This window comes from Eleutherodactylus coqui, chromosome 1, assembly GCF_035609145.1.
Source record: "Eleutherodactylus coqui strain aEleCoq1 chromosome 1, aEleCoq1.hap1, whole genome shotgun sequence".
Taxonomy (NCBI): domain Eukaryota; kingdom Metazoa; phylum Chordata; class Amphibia; order Anura; family Eleutherodactylidae; genus Eleutherodactylus; species Eleutherodactylus coqui.
Window position 1 is genome coordinate 161,977,047 of NC_089837.1, and position 15,126 is coordinate 161,992,172.

The window sequence follows — 15,126 nt, forward strand, 5'->3', positions numbered from 1 at the left end:
ACGACCGTCCGATATACGCTTCCCTCTTCTCTCCCCAACTCTCTGCCTCTCTCCTCCACTCTGGGGTTTGCAAGGGGAGGGGACGGGGCGGAGCTAAACTCTGCTCTGTCCCACCGACTCTCATTGCTGGCTATGGACAAGGGGTGGAAGCTTAGCTCCACTCCCATTGCAAACCGCTCGCAGGGGAGGAGAGGGGGAGACTGCTCAGATAGAAGCGTATATCGGCCTGCCCTGAAAACACCAGCCGATATACGCTCATGTAAATAAGCCTTAGGGCGCCCACCCACTGGCGTTTGCGATTTTCGTGCGTGAAAAACGCTGCGTTTTCGCGTCGTTTTTCCCGCGTTTTTCGCGGCGTTTTTTGCCGCGTTTTCGCGGCTTTTCCATTAATTTCCATTGGCTTTCATGGGTGCATTAGGAGAAAAATAAGGACACATATGCAACTGACAGTTCCTATGTTAAAAAACGCAACGCAACGCAAAAAAAACCGCCAGTGGACAGGAGTACATTCAATTCTAATTGCTCTTGAGAAAAAACGCAAAACGCAAAGAAAAAAAAATCGCCAGTGGGTGGGCGCCCTTAAGTGTGTAAATGAAGGCTCACGCTGTATGCAGAAGACAAGAGGGACCGCTATCTTCTTGGAGCACTCAGCTGGTATGCAGCTGAGCGCTCCGAGTGGGGTATACAGAAGACAGCTGGACCGCTGTCTTCTGTATACTCCTGCTGTGTTTACGGAGCGCACAGTTAGTATACAGCTGAGCGCTCCAAGCGGGGTATGCAGAACACAGCTGGAGTGCTGTCTTCTTCATACCCGGCTGTGTTCTCTGAGCAGGATACTAGCTGAAATAGTATCAGCGGTATCCCGCTGAAAACTTGGTGCACGGCACTGATAAGGCTTGCTGAAAGAGAACGATGAATGACTCGTTAACAGTGGCTTTAACCTTCAATGTGACCCGTTATCTGTACAATTCCATTGAAAAACAAACTGAAATCATTTAGGGTGGAAAAATAATAATCATAAAGCTAAACTAATGTGGCTGAATAAGTGTGAACACCCTTGTATAGGTATTTGGAGATGTAGTTGTGTTCAGAATTAGCCAATCACATTTGAACTCATGGTAAATAGAAAACAACTAAAGGTTGCAGTTATTTACAATTAATTACCCCATAAATGTTTGGCTCTTGTAGTCTTGGTTGTGTTTTACAGCAAAATCTGTGAAGAGTTTACAGCACATCAAAGAGATCTGATTGTTCAACGGTATCAGTGAGGGCTCTTTCACACGAGCGTAGGGATTTTCAGACAGTCTAGTCACGGCCACAGCGTGACCCAAAATCTTGTGAAAGGGGGCACAAATCTGCCGTTTGTGCGCCCATTCAGATGGCCCAAGTCTGCCGCATAAACGCTGAGCCCAGAATGCCGTCGGGTGGGGGGAGACAGTTTAGCTTTGCTAAACTGCCTCCCCCTTTCCACCCCATCGCCGGTCTCGGCAATTGAAGGGGGCAGAATGGAGCCCCTTGTCGGCTGCCAGCAATGGGAGGGGGCGGGATGGGGTGGGAGCTAGTTGTTAAGCTAGGAGCTTAGCAACTAGCTCCCACCCAGTCCCGCACCCTCCTGATGCAAACAGCTGGCAAGGGGCGGAGAGGAGGAAGGAAGGAGGCAGTCACACTGCTAAACTCCCTCCCACCTCCCTTCTCTGGCAGCTCTCATAGGAGTCTATGGGAGTTATCACTATATTCCGGCCAGAAGATCGTTTTTGAACTATCTTTCATGCCCGACGTAAAATCTTCTGGACGAAATGCGCACCATACGCGCATGGGAATACACCCATCTGAACTGAGACATTGTAAACCAATGCATCAGATGGGCAGCGTATATTGGCCGGCTGTGAAAGCGCGGCCGATATACGCTTGTGTGAATAAAGCTCCAGAAGGGGGCCAAAACATTTCCAAGGCATTACATGTACCATGTAACACAGTGAAGACGTCATCAAGAAGTGGATTAAATTTGGCACAACAGTGACATTAACAAGAATGGTCCCTCAACAATTGCTGAAAAGACCAGAAGAAAATTGGTTCAAGAGGCCTACAGCAGCATTACAGGAATTGCAGGAATTTCTGGCAAGTTCTGGTTGTGTAGTGCATGTGACAACCATCTCCTCAATTCTTCATATGTCTGGGTTGTGGGGTAGTGGCAAGATGTAAGCCTTATATACCACAGAAAATCCAAGCACAGCTATGTTTTGCCTACAACAAGTCTGACATATGTATGTGTGAGAACATGTTATGGTCTGATGAGACCAAGGTTGGACTTTTTGACCATAATTCCAAAAGATATATTTGGCGTAAAGCTAACACTGCACATCACCAGAAGATCACCCTACCCGCAGTGAGAAAGGTGGAGGCAGCATTATGCTTTGGGGCTGCTTCTCTGGAGCTGGAGCTTTAGTCAAGGTGGAGGGAATTATGAACAGTTCGAAATATCAGTCTATTTTGACACAAAACCTTCAGGCTAGTTTCACGAAGGCGATCGCGATTTTGCAGCGAGAAGATCATGGCAAAATCGTGTCTTTGTTCCCACTTTTTCTTGAGAATACTCCCACATTGCATTGCTGCTGCCTGCGATAAAATCACGTACTTTTTTACTGTGAAAGTCAATAGGACTTTCTAATGTTAAAAAAGCATAGCATTGCACGAAAATTGCAAATTTCTTCCACTGCGATGCGATAAAAAGGAGGCTCCATGGCATGGTAGATAAAAAAAATTGCTTATCCACCCGTATTCCGCTGCGGGAATCTCTCCACTCAGAGAGGAGAGAGCCCACAGCAGAAACGGCAACACAATTGACATGTTGCGGATTTGAATTCCGTGCCACATGTCAGTTTCCACGCGGCTTGTCCAAAGCATGTGGACAAGATTTTTGCAAATCTGCCAGCAATGGGAGGGGGAGGGGCAGGGCGGGAGCTTAGCAACTAGCTCCCGCCCCCTCCCATTGCAAACAGCCGACAAGGGGTGGAGAGGAGGAAGAAGGGGATGAGAGTTTAGCAGACATGCTGTTAAACTCCCTCCCACCTCCCTTCTCCAGCTCCTGTCATAGGCTCCCATAGGAGTCTAGTTCCAGGACTATCTTTTCTGGCCAGTGTAAAAGCGCCCAACCAGAATGCGCACCGTATGCGCTATCTTGACCGGCCGTGCACTTTTACACGGCGGAAAAACGCCCATCTGAACTGAAGCATTGTAAACCAATACATCAGATGGGCAGCGTATATCGACCGTCTGTGAAAACGGGGCCGATATACACCAATGTGAAAGAGCCCTAACATTGTACCAAACTGGGACAGCAGAGAAACCTGTGCTGCTGGTGTATACCTTACAGAGAACTGCCTGTCCATACATTGGAACTAGGAGTGAAACATCAGTGGTCATTTATGTTCAGTGGATGTGTGACTGGCAGAATGAAGTAGCCCTGCAGTCCAGAGAACACGGGCTCCTCCATAGTTATCACAGCCATAGAGGCTACTTAGTACATGCAGCTGTGCCTGGTGCTGCAACTCAGCCATGGCCCCCTCATTGTGCTGATTGACACAGGTCCAGAGTGTTGGATCCTCACAGATCAAAGATTGATGGCCTATCCTAAGTATAGGCAAATAATGCTTTACTCCTGGAAAAAAGTAGGATATCCGCGCATCTTCTCCTACCTCCCCTGTAGGACAGTTATCAAAGCTAGACGACTTAAATATTAATAGTTCTATTAAATGTACCATATAATCAACTGAATAACTTTAAGACTTTTTAAGTGGGGAGGAATGGATAAAAAAACACAATTGTAGAATTGATATAGTTTTATGATTTACTACTTTTGAAAAATTAAATAAAAATAGCTTTTTGCATTCAATTGATGGAGCTGTATGAAGGCTTTATTTTTTGTGGGGTGAGCTCTAGTTTTCATTATTTTAGGGTACATAGGATATTTGCTGTTTATTCTATTTCTTTTCTTTAAATCATCATTTTTATTGAAGTTATATTTTTAAATACAATTACCCCTTTAAGGCCTCCTGCACACAGGTGTATTTGCAGTGTGGATGTGTGCGGGAGCGCCGGCCGCGGTGCCGCCGCACATGCACAGTGGAGTTTGTTTTAAACTCCTGCTTTTCTGCGGAATTGACATTGCAGATGGGCCTCAGATCGGACTTTAATGTAAGCCGTCTGTGCGGGAGCCGCACTGAAATGGAGCATTCTGCGATTTGTTTTCTGGACCAAAAGGTACATAAAAAAATCTGCATCTTTAATTCAGCTGCAGACGCCCATATTTGTCTGTGCCGTCTTGTACTGCAGATCATCTGCGCGGGTGCCCCAATTCAAGTCCGCTCATGGACATTGGACCTAACTCCTCTGCACCTTCTCACCTTTCTTCCTCGCCACTTCCAAATCCTATCAGCTTTTCTACAATACCTCAAAGCAAAAAACTCGATGTGAAATAAGCATTATATATATCAGACCATCTTGCCCAAATTTCCTCAAACTGAGGGCTCTTTCACACTGGCGATCGTGATAGCGCTGCGAGAAAATCACAACTTTTGTTCCCTGCGGCTTTTGAGCAACAGTGCTGCTTTTTCTTGCAAAAACTTTACTGCCACTTGTGATTTTCACACAAGATTTTTTCACAATTTTTTTAACGCAAAATCAATAGGAGTTTCTAATGTTAAAAACACATCGCATCGCACGAAAATTGCAAGTTTGTGCTTAGCGATGTGATAAAAAGGAGGCTCCATAAGGAAACATGGGAGATAAAAAAATACAAAACGCAGAAATACAGGGAATTCCGTGATTTTTTTTTCTCTTGTAACATCACATGAGTGAAAAGATTGCAAATGTGAAGGAAACCATTGGAAATCATTGGTTTCATAATTCTGCATTTTCACTCACTCTAGCATCACGCGATTTTATCCCAAGTGTGAAGGCCCCATTAGTCACACAGCCTCATTTTTTATATATCCCCCTTTGCAAGGATATAACCTCTCTTATTTTTGTGACAAAATCTCCTGTTGGGGGACAGGCTGCATCCAATTGGCAGCAATCATCTTCTGCGCTGGATACAATGCTCTCTGAATTCCCAAAAGAGTATGCCCATCAAACCCATCAACAGTACCCAGTGTACAAGTTCTGGGATTAAGACCAATATCCACAAGATATATATTTTTCATTATCTCTAATACTCCATTCCAAAATTCATACAATTTTACACAATGTTCCAATGAATAATTCACTGGCAAGGGATCTAAAGGAAGAAATATAATTTCCCCAAATAAAGGGCTTATTCAGACAGGCGTATATCGGTCACGTTTTCACGCCTGGCCGATATACGCTGTCCCCCTCTGCAAGGGGGGAAGGCAGGCTTGGCCGGGAGCAGTGCACTGAGCTCCCTCTCCGCCCCTCACCACTGCTTGCAATGGGAGAGGCGGGATGGAGCTAAGTTCCGCCCCTCCCATTGCAAACAACGGCGAGGGGCGTAAAGATGGCGGAGAGGGGGCGGGAGCTCAGTGTACTAGCTCCCGGCCAGGCCCACCTCCTTCCCTTGCAGAGGAGGAAAGCGTATATCGGCCAGGCGTGAAAACCCGACCGATATACACCTGTCTGAATAAGCCCTTTATTTGAGGAAATTATATTTCTTCCTTTAGATTTCTTGCCAGTGAAAACTCGACTGACATACGCCTGTCTGAATAAGCCCTAATAGTGAGACCCGACATCTTACCAAATATTTAAAAAATTGACATAATAGGACCCATTGGTCTACTCTAGAGATGAGCGAACGCGTTCGGCCCCGCCCCTTTTTTGCCCGAACACCGAACTTTGCGAACACTTCAGTGTTCGGGCGAAAAAGTTCGGGTGCCGCCGGGGGGCGGGGAGATGCGCGGCGGCGCGGGCGGCAGTAGCGGGGAACAGGGGGGAGCCCTCTCTCTCTCCCTCTCCCCCCACTCCCCGCCGCACCCCCCCGCACTGCCACGGCGGCCCCCGAACTTTTTCGCCCGAACACTGAAGTGTTCGCAAAGTTCGGTGTTCGGGCGAAAAAGGGGCGGGGCCGAACGTGTTCGCTCATCTCTAGTCTACTCACATCCTGGTATACAACAACAGATCATCTGCATATAGTGAGATACATTGCTCAATTTCTCCATACTGAAATCCAACTATATTGGGTGATTGCCTTATCAAACCAGGCAGGGACTTAGTTACCAAGGCAAAGAGGAGGGGGAACAAAGGACACACCTGCCCTGTTCCTCTCTCCAACACCACCTGTCCTGAAAGTCTATTTTCCCTCACTCTTGCCCCTGGTATAGAATAGAGCAGTTTAACCCATGCCACAAATTTCCACCAAAACCCATCCTATGAAAAATAGTGCACAAATAATTCCAATTGACAATCTCAAAAGCTTTCATAGCGTTGAGTCAAAAAACAACCATGCTAACACAAAGTCGATGATCCAACTGAAGATTCAAGTATAACCTCCCTAAAGGGGGTTTCCAGGCCGCGCCTACAATTATGAGCGACAGCTACTATACAGGGGTGGGAACAACGGGATCCGCTCTGACCTCAGTGTAGTCCAGCTTTGCCTAGGAACCCCTTTAAGTTAATAGCAGTTGATTTGTTTGGCAAGGAGCCAGTCAGATCCTCATCTAAAAGGAATCTATTTGCAAGTACCTTTGCCAAGATTTTAACATCAGTGATCAACAGAGATATTGGACGATGGGAATCAGGAAGAGACAAATCCTTTCCAGGTTTAGGAATTTAGACAATCATAGCATCTCTCATTGATGGTGGAAGTATGCCTTCATGCAATGTTTCCTTAAACACCGTCAATAAGTGTAGCAGAAGCATATCCTGTTTTTTTAAAGCTGCATTTACCATGTGGGATAAAACATATTTTATTGGTTTGGACTTTTTTGTATGTGGCCAATTACATTTTTTTAATGTAAACGCTCGAACAACAAATTTCAATACTTAAAGGGGTTGTCCGGCCACACAGGGTAAACATTTTTATAATGCTGCTGCTTTCCTTTCAGTAAGGATAGTAACAGACAGCATACAGGGGCTCAAACCGGCCGGCAGATCAGCTGCAATGTCAGTTTCTTACCTTAGATTCTGATCTTCACTGCAGCTTTCAAAGATGGCGCCTCTGTGCTGCCTTCCCACAATGCTCTGCGCTCTCCCTCTTCTGTGTGCGCGCTCTCGATAGTAGTAAGAGACATGAAAAGGCAGGATTTCCCTCAGCTCACGTACTAGCCCCGCCCACGACACACCCACCTCTATTGAACTGATCTACAGTCTCTCCCCGCCCAGGCCCCCCCCCTGCTGCATACTATAATCAGAGGGGTTGTGGCCAGGGCAGACTGTTATACTCTCATGGTTCACGATAAAATCCTACCATGAGTGTAAACAGCAGCACAGTGTATAGTGAATGGAGAGGGGCAGGGGAGAGCCGAGAGAGAACTCTCCTGCAGCCCCCCACTGCAAGGCTACCTACTGCCCCCCCACCCACCCTGCTAAAGTAAAGTAAAACAAAACATTTCCCCACACACACATGCCCTCATAGTGCCCCTCCCACAGCGACCCCTCTCACAATGACCCCCCCCCCCGACTTCTGTCAGCCGGGTCCCTGCACACACACACACATCACTGCACCCCCCCCCCTTGCACACATCCATCCATCCATCCATCCATCTCTCCCTCTCCACCCCCCCCTTCCCCCGGGACTTCTGACAGCCGGGTCTCCAGACACCACTAGCACACACACACATCACTGCACCCCCCCTGCACACATCCATCCATCCATCCATCCATCTCTCCCTCTCCACCCCCCCCCACGAGAGCCGGCCCCTCCACTCATTCTTACCTTGGAGATGAAGAGCCAGCAGCCACGCCTCCCCTGCAGGCAGAACTGAGCTTCCCAGCGGCTGAAGTTCTTCTGCACATCCGCAGAGCTGTGCTGGAGAAGCTTGTCCCCGTCGTCCCGACAAGAAGAGGGCAAGAGACTTGTCGGAACCCATGGCAACTGAGGAGCAACACAGGGGGGGGGGCAGCCCAAGAGGTAAGTGAATAACTTCTGTTTGCCTAATTTACAATGCACAATGTATATTACAAAGTGCATTGTATTGGGCAAACAGAAGTAATGAGACCTAATGTTTATGGCCGGACAACCCCTTTAAGGAATGTAAGGCTAATTAGAGGTATTATGATAATAGGCCTCCATGACAGCCCCTCTTCAATACACTGCAATCACAGAACAGAGAAAGCCCTCCCCCTTCTGTTTAACTACTTGGATGCCATGGTCAACATTGACTGCAGGATCTAAGAGGTTAAATGGCCAGAATGTGAGATTTCTGATCCTGGCTATTGCAAGTGGTTGGCTGTTAACTATGTAATACAGCCGGTACCTGCCGCATATGGAGAGGGCTTGGCTCCCAAGTCCACTATTTACAAGTCCAGTGCACATGTGTTATACATTTACACTGGATGTTATGAAGGCAGTTAAGGCAGGGGGGTCAAACTCATTTGCACAGAGGGCCACATCAGCTTTACGGTTACCTTCAAAAGGCTCATTGTATTTGTATACTAAGGGCTCGTTCACATGAGCACATTGACGCGGTGTATTACATTTGCACACGTAACACACAGTGAATAGAACACATTCATTTCAATGGGTTCGTTCACATGAGTGTATTCTTTAAGAAATATGCGATTATGTGAAAAAATATGTGGCATGACCTATTTTGGTGCGTATTACGCACCTCAGTAGGCCACTGAGGTGAATAGAAAATACCTTAATCCTATGGAGATGCTGTGGCATAATCTGAAGAGGGCCGTGCATACACGTTATCCCAGAGATATGGATGAACTGAAATACATTTGCAGGAAGCAATGATCCACAACGTTATGCAATTTGTATTTACAGCTACAGGAAATGTTTGGTGAGGCGACTGCTGGTAAAAAGGAATCTACATGCTATTAAATTCAGGGGTTCACTTTTACAGGTTATTAAATTCAAAGGTTTATTTGCTTTTCTGAATGCACTTTGGTGGTTAATGCAATGTGCTCAATAAAAGACAGGAACGGCACAACTATTTGTATGTTATTAGTTTAGTTACATTGTGTTTGCCTATGCTTGTGACTTAGTAATCAATGCAGGCAATAATCAAAACACATTTTATTTGGAATTATCTAAGGTTTCACTTAGGCCTCATGTCCCCGGGCGGGTTGAATTCCGCATGCAGGAGCCTGCAGTGGAATCTGACCCTGCTCACGGCCGAGGACTGTGCGTACCTGTCCGGGTCTTCACTGCGGATGTGTGCAGTAGCCTGAAGCAGCACCAACTTACCTACTTCCCATAGTGCATCTTGGTACCAACTCCTTCCCAAGAAAGCAGTGCACACAGACCACGCCCATCCATAGGTTATAAAGGAAACCATGATTGATCAGACCAGGCCACATTCTTCCATTGCATCACAGTTTGACGTGCTCATTGTAGGCACTTTTGGCAATGGACAAGGGATAGCATGGACATTCTGACCAGCCAGTGGCTACTGGCCTCATACACTGCATACTGTGATGTACTGTGTGCATTCGTTCTATCATATATATGCAACACAAAATGTAAAAAGTGCTTCATGTTTAGAGCTGCCTTCTAGAAGTAAATTAAATTGTTCAGAACTACTCCCCTTAAGCAGTTATGACATGCACAGCATTGAATGCACTCGTCAATAGTCCTCTCTGGGGCTTCACTGATGCCGCCAGCTGTATACGCAGCAGGTAGATGATATCAGTGATATGGAATAGAGCCAATTCCTGGATCATTCCGGTCTGTATTAGACCCTTCGTCAGGTTGAACACTGATACAATGGTCTGCGCAGAACAAGCTTATATACATTTAAACATTCCTGCGTTGCAGTTGGTCAAAGGTCGGAAGCACATCATTCCTTTCATAAAGCTAAAACAAGTTTATCCAATACTAAGAGCATCTTCATTCCTACCTCCAAAAAAACTGTTATAACCGGTAACTTAAAAAAAAAATATTTCAATAAAAATAATCCATAAAGACAGTGCTATTTTTTGAACATCTTGCAAAAATCAAAAGCATGGCTAAATGATAGTTTGTATAATAAAAAAAAAATCATAAATTCATAAAAAATAAATAAAACTAAGGATATCTTTTAGACCTCCTGCACACTAGCGGATTTGCATTGCAAAATCTGGAGCCGGATTCCAGCTCCGGATTCTGCAGCAAATCCAGCCCATAGAATGCTATGACAATATGCGATTTCCTGCCCACGAGCGGAAATCAATTGTGATTTTCTGCTTGTGGGGGAGAAACTGCAACATGCTGCGATTTTGTGTGGGCTACGCACGGCCGGCTTCCATTAAAGTCAATGGAAGCTTTCCGTCCCGTGGCCATTCTGCAATCATCATTGCAGAATGGTTGCGGCAGTCGCGTCTTCACTATAGTGACGGTGCGGCGTCCTTTGTACTGCGCTGGCATGTTGGCCGGCACATCAGCAGCAGAAGAGAAGACAGCCGGGAGGTATGCTTGGGTCGAACTGCGCTGCGGTCCGACCCGCCCGTGTGCAGGTGGCCTTATTGCAAGATCCAGGGGTACATTAAAATAATTGAAACATCTGCGATTGTTATTACTCATCTTGGTGTTTCCATTATTTGATAAACCCCTGCATATAAAAGCCTGAACAGACAAGACCACAATGGATGAATGTTAAAAATTCTTTTACCACTAGATGTCGCTAAAACCTTGTGCTACATTAAAATTACTCAATTTCAAATATCACAATTAAGCCACTAGATGTCACTAGTATGACTATTTCTTTTATAAAGTTTTTAATTAAAATGTTATAATACTGAAGTTTGAACACTCAGTTGCAGGTAATGAGGTTGTTGCTCTGGGTATCACTATCTCTTTATAAGTGTTTTAGTCTAGGGGGTAATAATAAAGGTTAATAGAAAGAAAAGGTTGACAAACCATAGTGGGAAGAATATTATATGAAACCTTGCATGTGGCAAATCTTCTATCTAATGGACTGTATCTGTCATTTCATTTATGCCCTTTGGTTGCAGTGTCTGGATTCGAAGGATCCAAAAGGTTTCTCTTTTACACAGCACAGCCCGATATCGCACTCGCCAACATGCGATTTCCTAGCGGATGCAAGGCATTTTTATATAAAAAACGCACCACATCGCTGAGTGTCTCCCTAGCATGTGCTGCAATGCTGCCGCTGGCCCCATTGAAAACAATGGGCGATAAGAGGGCACGCCCAAGGATAGGACATGTCGCGATGCAGCGAGAAAAAAAAACGCTCCTGTGTATGACTCCATTCAAAAACAATGGGGTTCATATTTGTGCAAGATTCTCTCGGCCATGTGAAGCCGGCCTTTGTAACAGAATCAAGAATGTGATCAGTTGGAGTGATATGAGTTGAGTTAATATCACATTTATTGTTCAAGGTACAATGCTTAGACACGCTATGAACTAAAAATCCTTTCTTCTCAGTTCTTGTATGGTGTGGCCCACATGTTGAAGGCCATTCTTGCATTTAAGCAAATAACATACTTAGAAGAGCATGTGAAATGAAATGGTATATCAACATTTTTCCCATTTTCACAGAAAATTTGCTGCTTTATTCCAGATAGACTGGCAATAAAAAAAACTAATCAAGGTTTTTTCTTTTTTTTAAAACTTTTTTTTGCATTTTCATATTTCAAAACAAAGAAATATTGCATACATAACATGTGATACATTTGTTTTACATTCATATGTGACATTTAGGTTTATTGTTTTTAAAACCTCTTGGTAGTGAAGTGTTCCTAGTCATCTATATACGTCTGCTCTGTGCCAAAAGGCTTTTTAAAGTAGCGACTCTTTCACTGAATAAACCATTAAGCCTTTGGCTGGGTTCTCACACGGCGTATTCCCGGCGGAAATCTCGCGGTTTGGCCGCAGCAAAAAAACGCAAGATTTCTGGCGAGAAAGTGCTGCTTTAAAACCTGCGGCACTTAGCCACGAGTTTTGGAGCAGCTTGGCCGCACGCTTTTCCGTTGCGGCTGGTGCTTCCATAGAGGTAAGCGCGGCTGCATTGGAAAAAAAAAAGAATGGACATGCGTCGGCCAGCGAATCCGCGCCGCAGCGCCGGCTTCTGCCACGATGGATTTGCCGTCCCATGTGCCCGAAATTTCTAAGAAATCTTGTCCACATGGCTGACTAAGCCCGGGATTAATGGCTGCAGCTCGATTTGTCACGCCTAAGCTCCGGACGGAATTTCTGTGGCAAATCCCCCCTGTGTAAACCCAGCCTTACTGTTTAGAGTGGTCTGTGGCCGTGCATTGCGCCTCACTTGGCTCTGTTCCATATCACTGACACCTTCTATCATAGTCTGCCCTAACTTTTTTAGCAGTGGTTAGCCAACTTAGTACAGCAGATGAAAGATGAATCATACTTCCCTTTGAAATCAGAAGATATCCAGCATTGCCATAAGCTCGAAATGGGCAGAAACCAGTGGGACCCAGGTACACCCATCTACTGTTTAAAGAAGTCTCGCCAGAAATAGTCTTCATGGAAGAATTGTGGCCAGATCTTTGACATAAATACAAGGCAAAGTGGCTCAACTATGCACAAAAACATAGGAACTTTGGTACTGAAAAATGTCAGTAGGTGCTCTGGACTGATGAGTCAAAATTTGAAATATGTATAAAATAAAGATATAAAATAGTAATCCCTTAATGGGATAAAAAAAATCCAAAAACACAATTATTTTGCTTCTAAAAAATTATATAAAATGACATTGTACCAAAAAAATACATTGTACATATTATACAAAGCCTCAAACATGCCAAAACAAATGTAAAAGTTATGGCTACTGAAATGTGGAGAGGCAAAAAGGAAAACATTTAGCTGATTAAGACCTAAACAAAGCTTGTCATTAAGGGGTTAATAGGATTTGTAAAAAGAGGAATTGCAAATATCTAAGCTGCCACCAGGTGGCAGTGCTATCTAGGCAATGAAAACATTGCTATAAAGAAGTATGTTGCAATATTGTTATAGTTCAGCGTAACCTCTGTTTAAGGATACCCATACACAGTGCATTCCAGACGTGAATAGCAAAGCATTTTAGCAGTAATTGCCGGGCTACACCTGTACTTGCAATTGCTTCCGTCTGCAAATATAGGTGCAGCCCAGCAGTTAACAGTACAATGCATTCGTAACAAGTAACTGCAATACCCCATATACTGGCACATGGACTGCAAAGAGTTTGTTACGCTATATAAGTGAATTATTTCCAGAATCTTAAGTCCTCTGTTCCATACGTTTATGCAATCAGAATGTAGGAACACAATGTATTTTAGAAAATGCAACACAGTGTTGTCTACTTTCATTTAGTTTTAATTATTGTGCACTGTTTGGCAACTAGTAGCAATCAAAGAATACAAGGGACTTGTTATCAGCGAGCGAACTCAGATCCTAGTCTTTTAACCTCTTAGACGCTGTGGTCACTGCTAACCAGGGCATCAAAGTAATATAGAGAGCAAGGAAGTTCCCTGTCTCACAGGGGCTTCTGTGGCGTGAGAACTCCCTCACTGTTAATGTGCCAGTACAGGGGGCATCCCAGATGCTGGTTGTGCACCTGCACCAAAGTATTAGTACTTCAAGAGCTCTGCAAATGCAACACAGCGCCCCAAATCATATTTCAAGAAATGTTGTGAACATATGGAGATCTCTTTCCTATAGAACAGAAGTGAAGAGAGTATTTGCCCATCTAATCACCTCTCTTTCCCGAATTTTAGCTGTTTATTGCCTCCTTGACCCAGACATTTACCAGCATGTGGATTGCGACATGAAATGTGTTGTACAAACACTTGCACCTCATACACAAAATTCAATAATTTCTTTGAATTTATTGAATCTTTATTGATCTTTAGTGTAAAATATGCTGATCGCTTCTCTAGTGCTACTGCAGTCATGCTGATAATGAGTGTCACTTGAGAAGAATGTCTTATACATTTCTAACAGATGGATAAGATTTGCATTAGTCAGAAAATGTATTTTCACCTACTGATTGTTGCCATAACCGAATATTTCCAAATGCTTCCACAAAAAAATAAAATAATCGGTATTCGCCTGCTTTCAGGCGGATGGAATATGGCCCTTTTTCCTGACCATACTAGGGACACAATGCTCAAACCTTAGAAATACCAGAACCAGAGAGTTATGGTGCTGATGAACTACAGGGAGATTTGGATGTTGTGTCCATATAATTTTACACCCATCTAGAAGTGGCTTTAGTTAATGCATTGCATTCGGTTTAGGGATTTATAGTTACAGTTTATGTAAGGTTGTTGAAGAATATTTACCTATACAAGCCTCATTTTAAGCTGCTAGCAACTCTTCTCATCTTAAAAACCAGAATATACTCTTTACAAACTTGTATGGGATCTGCTTAAGTACATATTTAATTGCAAATTTGAATTTTTATGCAATTTCTGCTTACAATCACTATTTGATACAAAGCTGCCTGAAGGTGGCTGTGTGTTTACATTATGAAACAGGTTGTACCAGAATCTCCTTATATCACTTATCCCTCAGACACCCACCGATCCTGAGAATGGGGATTCCGTGTCTCCCTCCTCTTCACTACAGGCTTACTGCAACCCCCCATAGTGCTAAGGGATACTGAATGGAGCAATGGCCATGCATGCATAATGCTGCTGCATTTATTTTCAATGGAACTGCTGCAGCCCCATAGAAATGAATGGAACAGTATCCATGCATACTTGACCACTGCTCCATTCATTCTGCCATCACTGCCAGACGGTGAAGCGACCCTGCAGTGACACGAAGGGTGGGACGTAGAACCTCCATTCTCAGAATTGGTGGGGGGATCTCAGCAGTCAAACCCCCACTGATCAGACTTTAATCGCCTAACCTTTGGATAGGTGATAAGAGGCAATTCCGGTTCCACACCCTTTTATGTTGTAGTTTTATATATATAGCATGGGGTGCGCTGTCAAAAAACTTTAGATTTTGGTAGGCAAGTACTGATTTGTGATATATGTATATGTGTTTAACACTTTTTTTTA